Below are 9250 nucleotides of genomic sequence, written 5' to 3'. Positions count from 1 at the left end.
TTCTAATTCCTCCTTCATCTTTACCCTGCTTCATTGTGTTCATATGCCTAAGCGATTTCCAATTTTTAATGCTGTTAATGTCCTCCCACTAAAAAAAAAAAAGTTCAAACCAATTGTATTTGTCACAGATTAATAAATCCTCTTATTATGAGCAGACAAGCCAGTGGTTACATTTTTAACTGAGCAATCTGTTAGGTTCAATTTGGGCTATGTGCCAGGGTTATTTTAGGCAGAGCAGAGCAGAGCAATTGAAACTGTCCAACATATAAATAAGGTAATGCCTGTGGATTACTGAATGTCCCTTCTTCGACATTTTCTTTACACAAGTTATGTGAAAGGGAGGTGATCCTGATGCTCTCCATTTGACTGAATTCACTTCAATATTGTTACAAGCCACCCCAATCTCTGCCGAGCGGTAGAAGCGATTTCAAGAGTCTTGGTGCCTAACCAGGGTTGTGTTTCTGCTGAGAAATCAAGGCATGGTGCCTAGTGCATTTAAGGAATATGGTTTATTGGCACATATTTACACCTGAGTTTATGGAGAGTTCACAGCATTGACTTCCCAAGAGGGGCTTGTCCTTCCCAGCAGTGCAGCATGGGATTCAGAAGCACCCTAAGTGCCACCCCCCTTTCAGTAACAGCCTGCTCCAGCCAACCAGTATGGCTGCTGCCCTTCAGACCCTGCATGAAGTTCTGCCCGCTTCCTGCTCCTTCTTCCCAGAAGCTCCTGCTCCCAAAAATCTCTGTTGCAAAAGGGAGCCCACATTTCCCGTGGTGACATCAAACCCCATTACCCTGGCAACCTCCCTCTATGCCTGGCAAAGCCTGCTGCCTGCTTGATGACTTCCACTGAGGGGCTAATGACTGACCATCAGCACCATTGTTTCTTCAGTGACCCACCATCAGCTGGCTGGCCTCATGAGAAAGTTGGCTGCTGCTACTCCCAGCTCTTGCTAAATTCGGGAGTTTATGAGTTTGCTCAAATTCTGACCCTTCACTGAACATAGACAATATGGGGAGTTTGCTTCACATAATTCATAACAATATTTTCAATGACTTGTTTTTAAAAATCAGATCGAGGGTGTAATCTTCACCTTTCCAGTCATGCATAAGCAAAAAAATGTTATTTACCCTTAAGCAGGTCTTGTAATAAAAGAAAACACTTTTTTTGGAACTAGGAAAAATGAAAAGCGTCATTTTTCTTCTAAAATGCCATGCACAATGAGGCATGAACTAGGTGTAAAGGTTTTCACTTTAGGAACTGCAGGAAGCACACACGAAGCAATGTTTCTCTTCTGCATATGCCCACCGGCATGATGGCTTTCTTTAGACACGCTTGCCTCTGTAAACAAAATTCAGTAAAAGAGACAGTTTTAAAATATTCTAGCATCAACAGCAATGATGCAAGTAACCTCTGATCCATATTTTGTAGACACAAACATTTTCTACTAGCAGAAACCAATATTTATCTTTCTAAAGGTGATTGATGTCCACAGAATACTTTCCACCATCTTTTTAAGGTCAGAAAAGAGACTGGGGTCTTGTTTAGTGTCAAAAAGTCTCTGTCTTGTTGATTTGACCTTGCTTTTGCTAACGCTAGTAAAACAATGAAGAAATGGATGGTTAGATCTGCCTAAAGCAGGACTCTTCTTGAAGCAAATGAACTTGAAAACTCATATCTCATTTCCAGCCAACCAGTGACCCCATGTGAAAGATGTCCTTAGGATGCATATTGTGGTTTTAGTGATATGTACAAGATGTCAAACAGAACATGTAGGATTTAACCACCCTGATGCTGCTCGCCTATTTCACTTCCTCCTAAAGGAATATTCCCTATGTATTCCTATGGCATTTCTGGACATAAACACCCACAGAGAGAGACATAAGAGTTTGTCTTCAATTTGTTGTTTCTTCCTTTGATTTTAGTTAAGTTGCTATTATATTGAGAACTGGTCATCAGAGTTGAATTCTGACTTTAATTCAACAAAACGATCACAGCTACTGTATGAGCATGCTGTTGAGAAGTCTGTCCAAAGAACTTGAAGATTATAAAAGTGCAGGATGTGAAATAGATGCCGACATTTACATTGAGAGAAAAGAAAGCTGCTCCCAAGCAGGATCCAGTGAGAAGGGGAAATCGCTTGAGGGAAATTGCACATACAGAATACCAGAACAGGGTGAAGAATATGTTACTTAGCCAGGCAGACATAGGAACAGCTTCCTATAGTCCCATGACAGCTCCACAACAGAGGAGAATGAAAAGAGCAGGAACAAGGACATTGACAGATACGAAAACAGGAGTATTTGCACCAAATACCAGTCCAGTAAGAGAAGTGGAAGCCTGAAGTGAATCTAAAGGGGGGGGGGGTTGCTGTCCTGTAGCCCTCCAGACGTTGCTGGGCTACAAGCCTATCATTTGTCACCATTGGCAATGCTGGCTGGGGCTGATGGGAGTTGGAGTCCAACATCTGGAGGACCACAGTTTCTCCATCCCTGATCTAAAGATGCCACTCAGCCTTCATAGGGTCATGCTTGCCTTTTAAAACTATATCAATACTGCTCCAGGCAGCCAAGGAGACGTTTCTTTCAGAATGAGCCTGGTGCTAAGTGTGCTCATTTCAGGTACTTTCAAATTAACTATGGCCCTGCATTGATAGTATCACTTGGGAGCTTTATAAAATGATATAAAAACAGTGTATTGCTAAGAAAAACACAGTTCTGAAACCTGGCTTGTAGACAAAAATGAACACAATGCAATCTCAGGATAACAAAATAATGAAATTCCACTCATTTTCTTGACAGGATATTACGGCTATTTTGTAATGCATAGACTGACATTAGCCCCCGAGAGATTTTGGCTGTATGACAGCCCTGCTAAAGGCTTTAGAATGACTGTTCAAAGCTCCTACATCTGCCATCACATGCAACTGAAAGACTTTGAAGGTTTTGCCTTGAGTTACAGTCAGCATTCAGGGACTTGCGCTTTTTAAATACCTTTGCCACAATTTCTTAGTAGGCATACTGAAATTGCTTCTCCAGCCATATTCCACTTTTTACTTACAATGACATTGGATCTTGATCTATTGACTAAAAGCTTCTTGGGGAAAAACCCTCTTTCATCACATTAAAACTCAGTGCACTTGTGATGAAGAAATTGATTACAGAAGCCAATAGGATAAACTACATTTTCTTGCACCAGTTTGTCTGCAACATGCCCTTGCACATGAAACAGTATGACAAAGGGGACAAAGTACAAAAACACACGATGCACTTAAGGCTGTAATTCTATGCCCAAAGGCAGAACAATCCCAAATATAGCAAGCCATTATAATTAACCCTATTCCAAATTCCATTTGGAAGTCTCTGGGAGGGGCTGCTCTTGAGACAGAGTTTTGAGGACTGGGATACAACCAAGCGAAACAAGATCTGGAACACTTGGAAACCTCCGCTTGCCCTGTCTACCGCTGCCACTCCCTGGAAGGTCCCTTTTGGGGGGACTTAAAGCAGCATGATTTAAAAGGTAAAGGACCCCTGATAGTTAAGTCCAGTCGCAGATGACTCTGGGGTTGCGGTGCTCATCTCGTTTTCCTGGTCGAGGGAGCCAACGTTTATCTGCAGTTTTTCTGGGTCATGTGGCCAGCATGACTAAGCCGCTTCTGGTGAAACCAGAGCAGTGCACAGAAATGTTGTTTACCTTCTTGCTGCACCAGGACCTATTTATCTACTTGCACTTTGATGTGCTTTCGAACTGCTAGGTTGGTAGGAACTGGGACCGAGCAACGGGAGCTCACCCCATTGCAGGGATTCGAACTGCCAACCTTCCAATCAGCAATCCCAAGGCTCAGTGGTTTACACCACAGTGCCACCCGCATCCCTCAGCATAACTTACACCAGTTTACCGGTACCGTAAGTTATGCCAATTGAATTCAGGCTGAGCTGGAGTGAGAAATTTATGCTGGTTTACTTGCGGCTCATCTTGGATGAAAGCCCAAGATGTGCTAAATTCAAATGCTCTCATCCTGTTGGATCTTGGGCTTGGATTGCACCATTACTTGGTAGTAAACCTGTTCAATTCAGTAGGGCTTACTTCCAAATAAACAAGCAGAGAGTGAGGATGAAGATGTTCTTCAGCATTGTAATTCCACCCCAAAGGATCTGCTCTTGGATTGCAGCAATGCATGGAGGCACTTTCCACTTGATAAAAACAGAGCTACTGCTTGAATACTTCAGAGAAATTGTTCATGTACAGAAAAGTAGCAAAAGGGTATCTAAGAAAACCTTCCTTCAGGCTATCACAAAACTGAACTGGGGTTGCTTTGGAGTAACTATTTTCTGCCTGAACATGAAATTACTCATCATGGGAGAGACTGGAAGGCACTTTTACATCAATTGTCCCAGTTTCTAATAATGTACAAATATAATGAGTGACTTGGACAAACCTAGTTATTTGTCAACTCTTAACTGCAATTGTGCGTCACTTTTCATTATGCAACTGCCAACAATTGTAACTTAGTACCAACAGATTTACCCTTGTATGTGTGTGAGAAAACATTTGAGGGAGGTATCAATTCATGTAAATACGAAAAGTAATGTGCAGGCAGGTTCTTAAACCTATGCAAAACCTCAGCATGTATTGTTTTGATAATACACATAGTTTTGTCTATAACCCGAATAATGCTGTAAGTGATTATCTTCAGTAAAATATGCACACTTCCATATATTTGCTGGCCAATTTTTAATTCTGGCACACATGAATTCTCCTTTATCTTAATAAAAACATTTAATTTCACCATATACTTTGTCTTTAGATATGTTCCACTTTTGTTTACACTGAACTCTCTTTTATATATTTTGATGTAAATGTGACTTTAAAACAATGCACACAACACTGCTAACATTGTCAGTAGAGGTTAATTCAGCAAATCACAGCAACCAAAAAGTAAATCAGCCCCTTACACCTTCTGCCATTCCCTGCAAGCCATGACATAAGGAATTCGAGCAGCAAACATGTAATCAAAAGATAAAGTAAAGTTATTGGGGGGGAGATGTCATGATGTATATTACCAACATTGGGAACTTGCTATCAAAAATCTGATCTGTGATTGCACCATTGATTTCCTTGCAGGGTACAATCAAAGCCTGCTGTGTTCAGATTCCTAATGTGTCTTATCTGTTGATGACATTTTCATCTTAACCAGCACCTGAACTGACATACCCTTGGCTTGGTGTGATCAGAACTATTTCTGTACAAGAAAAGTCACTTAAGCAAACTCACGTATTTGGAAAGCAAAGACAGAAGTCAAATGTTCAGCTGCTTACACATGCATTGGTTTGGTCTAAACTTCACTCTAAAGGTAAAAATATCACTGATATGCAAGAGGTTCCTCTTCCCCTTAAACCTCTGAAGGCACTTCTCTCTCAAAGTCAGGAGGTCTTAAGGGAATGCCTGGCCAGGCTGAATTATTGATGTGATGGAAGTCTCCTGTGGAAACAGATGCTTCCAGTTTCTTCCGGTACCCTGCTGCTATTGCTGGAAACAAAGCAATTTTTAAAAAAGAATGTAAGTCACAGGATTCACATTCAATGAAACAGATCAAAGATGTGTTTGATTCATCATGTTTAAAAGTAAATATTCAGCTTTATTACAACACACTGGTGCGTAAGACACATTTCACACACACACATTGACTGCTTGGCATTTTCCCCAAGATAACCCTCAAATTAAATTTGAAAGGCATACAGCTGGATATATCTTACAGTGACACTCCTATCTACATCTATTCAGAAGAAGCTCCAATGGGACTTACTCTCAGGTAAGTGTGTATAGGATTTCAGCTTGAAATATATGGGTGATATCCAGTGCTTTTTCTATAAAATGTGGTGCTGGAACTCACCACAAACATCTCCCTGGTTCTCTTAGAATGGCAATAGCGCCCACCTGAGAGGTGCCAGAGCTGAGTTTGGGTAAGTTCCGGCTGAAAAAAGCCCTGGCTGAATCCAGCAGCTCTGCAGCGGCACAAAAGACGTTTGTCCACTGAACTGAACTTCCTATCTCCCTCCTGTCCCTTCCAGCTCTCTGTAGCCCCTAACAATATCAGTTCTTGTGGGCTGGAGGGATGACCAGAGCAGTTTTTGGGAAAATTTAGGGGCAGAAGAGCAAACAAAGTTCTGCTTCTAAATAACCCATTATATCTAAAATGAATATACTGGGAACTTCCTCTCCGAACACTTTATATGTCACTTCTTTCTTAAAATCCTTTCTCAAAATTCACCTTTAAGAAAAAGCTTTGATTTAACTTATTGGCAGTTATCCTGAACCAATTGCATCTTCTCACAGTCACACATCTACTCAGAAGCAAGCCCTGCTGAGTTCAATGGGACTTTTCTCCAAGTGAGTGTGTGCAAGAGTGCAGCCTAAATATAAAAAAAAATAGGAAAGTCACATTTAAACTCATTTTTCAGTTCTTCCAGCCATTGTTGAGTTCCATAGTTCTAATATGCCCTTATCTACAGGCACCTGGGATTGAATTGGCACAGCATACTTAGAAGCCAGCTTCACAAGGCTCTAAGCAGAACAGGGAAAGGAAAAGCTCTTTGATTAGGGGCCAGAATGTCTCCAGCTTTACAAAAGGCTAGATGCTGCCGGGCTCCCATTTTCAGAAAGCCCATCCTTCAAAATAATAGTATGGCTCACCTTGCTTTACAGGCAGATTGTCTAGAGTTAGGCCTCATTCTGTCAAATGTATTTTCACACGAAATATCCTATGCCATCAAACCATGCAGAATATACAATCATTCTGTTGCAAAGATGTGGTTACACTAATAAAACTGCAGTTATTTTTGGTGGTAAGGAGGACATTTTTTTTAAAGAATGTTCAGAGCAGGGTTTGTCATTAGCCAGTTTTCACCGTGCTAGTTCAACCAAGAGCCTCACTGTTAATACCATATCTTATTTGATAAATCCTCTAGCCATTGCAGTAGCTGAAGGGATCATCAATACGACTACAGCTACAATTTTCCAATGTACAAATGCTGGTTAGCTAAAAGCCTGATAAAATACTCATCTGCAAGTTTTTTGGGGATAGGAAAGAATAGAGCTCTCCACTGCTCCCCAACTGCTATAAAATGAAAGGGTTTTATTTCAGTATCTTAGCTTGATATTCTCTTAGATATGTTGTAGTATACTTTGTGGGAATTTATATATTCTGAATACAAGTGTATTATACAGAACAATCACATAGCTACCTTATTTGTTTTCCTCCTTATCTGCCTAAGTTCATTTCTCCTGCCTTCAAGGAAGCCTTGGGGCCCTTAGACACAGTATTTATAGCAAGTGCCTTCACCGTCCCTTCAGCTGCTGTTTTCTTATCCCTTACCTTTTCAGAGTTTCTCCCGCATTTCGCCCCCTGCCATTGATACACAGCTGCTGCTGGGATTCAATCAGAATTTTTCCCCTCAGGAAAATGCAATGCACACACCTTGCATCCAGTAGATAACAGCAATGCCAGCCTGTCTTTTAATTTCCACATTGTCTGTAGCAGGTGCAGGAAACCCAGGGTCCTTTAGCTTCCTCTGTGAGGTTTGTTCTCATATCTGATAATGGCTACTTACTGCCCAAGGAATTGAAAGTGCTCTTTGGAGAGCAGTGCAAACGGGAGGCAGGGCTGTTTGCACTCTCTCCCTGATAAACTGGTCATAATGCTCTGCTTATCAGAAGGAAAAGCGATAACATCAGACAGGGTTTCACACAGCACAAGGCAGATAATTTGAGTTTTTAAAGGAGAGATGGCCATCCCCTAAAGGTTGAAAAGTGAAGAAAGAAACAAGATAATCAAATTTCTCTAAAAGTCTGGAGCCCTTTTCAAAACCAAGTAATACTTGCCAAAGTATTCCCTTGACTTTTTAACAATGTGCAAGATTTGAGAGAGAGAAATCACACTGATTTCAAATTTTATTTATTTTTTGAACTGGTCAGTCACCAGGCCCGTAAACCAGGTGAACTACATGTTTAGCTGAATGTATGTCCCACTATATTCAGTGGGGATTACTTAATAATACGTGTGTTTAGGTTTGCACACCAAATTAACAGAGAGATAGCAATGTTAGTTACTTGCAAAAAACAAAAAGCAGTGTCTTGAGGCACCTTGAAGACTAACACAAATGTATTCTGGCATAAGATTTCATGGACCAGGGCCCTTTTCATCAGATAACTTTATGCATTTCATGAAGCGGACTCAATCCCATGAAAGCACATGCTGTAACAAATTTGTGATAAGCCCTTAAGGTGTCACAAGGCACTTATTTTTTGCAGAAGAAAGTGTGTGTGAGAGAGCGCATCTCTTACACACACACACACACACCACACCCGAGCCCCACAGTTTGTAACAATTTAGGTTGCAGAAAAACAGTCTTGTTGTACCTTAAAATACTTTCTCTCTCCACAAGACTCTATTGCTTTTACAACCTAAAATAGGCCGTACAAAATGTAGGGCTATGGTGTGTAAGAGAGATCGTGTGTACTTGATGTCAAGCTTTCAGCTTTCTTTTACAAACTTTAACCCAAAATGGTTTGTTAGTTTTTTGAAGAAAAACAACACATATTCTTGAAGAAAGTGATAATAAGGCTAATATGTATCTATTCATAAAACACATTCATAAAGAAAGCACAGTCACGTCAGAAGACTATTTTCAACGTTTACAGCCTGCCCTCTCCCAAACATCTTCAGCGTGGCTCACAGAACAAAAATGTTAACAACAACAAAAAGAGCAATGCACAAAAAGACCATGCAGCATTAAAGTGAAACCCAACTTCTTAATAATAAGAATAAGAATATCATTTCCAGACTGTAAGTCACAACAAATCTACTTTGGAGCAGCAGAACCACCTACTCCAATGAAACTATTCCTGAATAACCTGCTTGAACACTGCAACCCAAGAAGCAGGTGTGTGTTGGGTGGGGTGGGGTGTCGAGGTGGGCTGGGTAAATGAAGCGGGGTGCAAAGGAAGATATCGACGTAAGCTTGCAGGCGACAGACAAGAGATCCCAAAACTGGTTGGTGGTCGTAGATCCAGGCGAGTGGGTGGGATGGGGGCGGGCTGAGTTGAGAGAAGTGCCTCCCCCCTCGCCGCCCGTCCCCTCGACGGCTCTTGGAGGCCAGCGAGCGGGTCCCCTTCCCTTCCCTCCCCGCCGCTCAGCCCCCTTCCTCGCAGCAGGGGGTCATGGGCGGGGGGGCGGCGGCAACTAGGCCA

General features: G+C 41.6%; 1 long non-coding RNA gene across 1 annotated transcript; it reads right to left on the bottom strand.

The window, feature by feature from the left end:
• Positions 1-355: 355 nt before the first annotated feature.
• On the bottom strand, positions 356-9160 carry LOC309373703. Its single transcript, XR_014170135.1, has 3 exons — positions 5276-9160; positions 1132-1342; positions 356-461 (listed from the first exon to the last, which is right to left on the bottom strand). It is a non-coding gene; the product is annotated as an uncharacterized lncRNA (long non-coding RNA).
• Between the last annotated feature and the right edge of the window lie 90 nt (positions 9161-9250).

This window comes from Podarcis melisellensis (assembly GCF_964234715.1).
Source record: "Podarcis melisellensis genome assembly, chromosome: 7".
NCBI classification, from domain to species: Eukaryota; Metazoa; Chordata; class Lepidosauria; order Squamata; family Lacertidae; genus Podarcis; species Podarcis melisellensis.
Note: the sequence above shows the minus strand (reverse complement) of the source record. Positions and strands in the feature narration are given on the sequence as shown.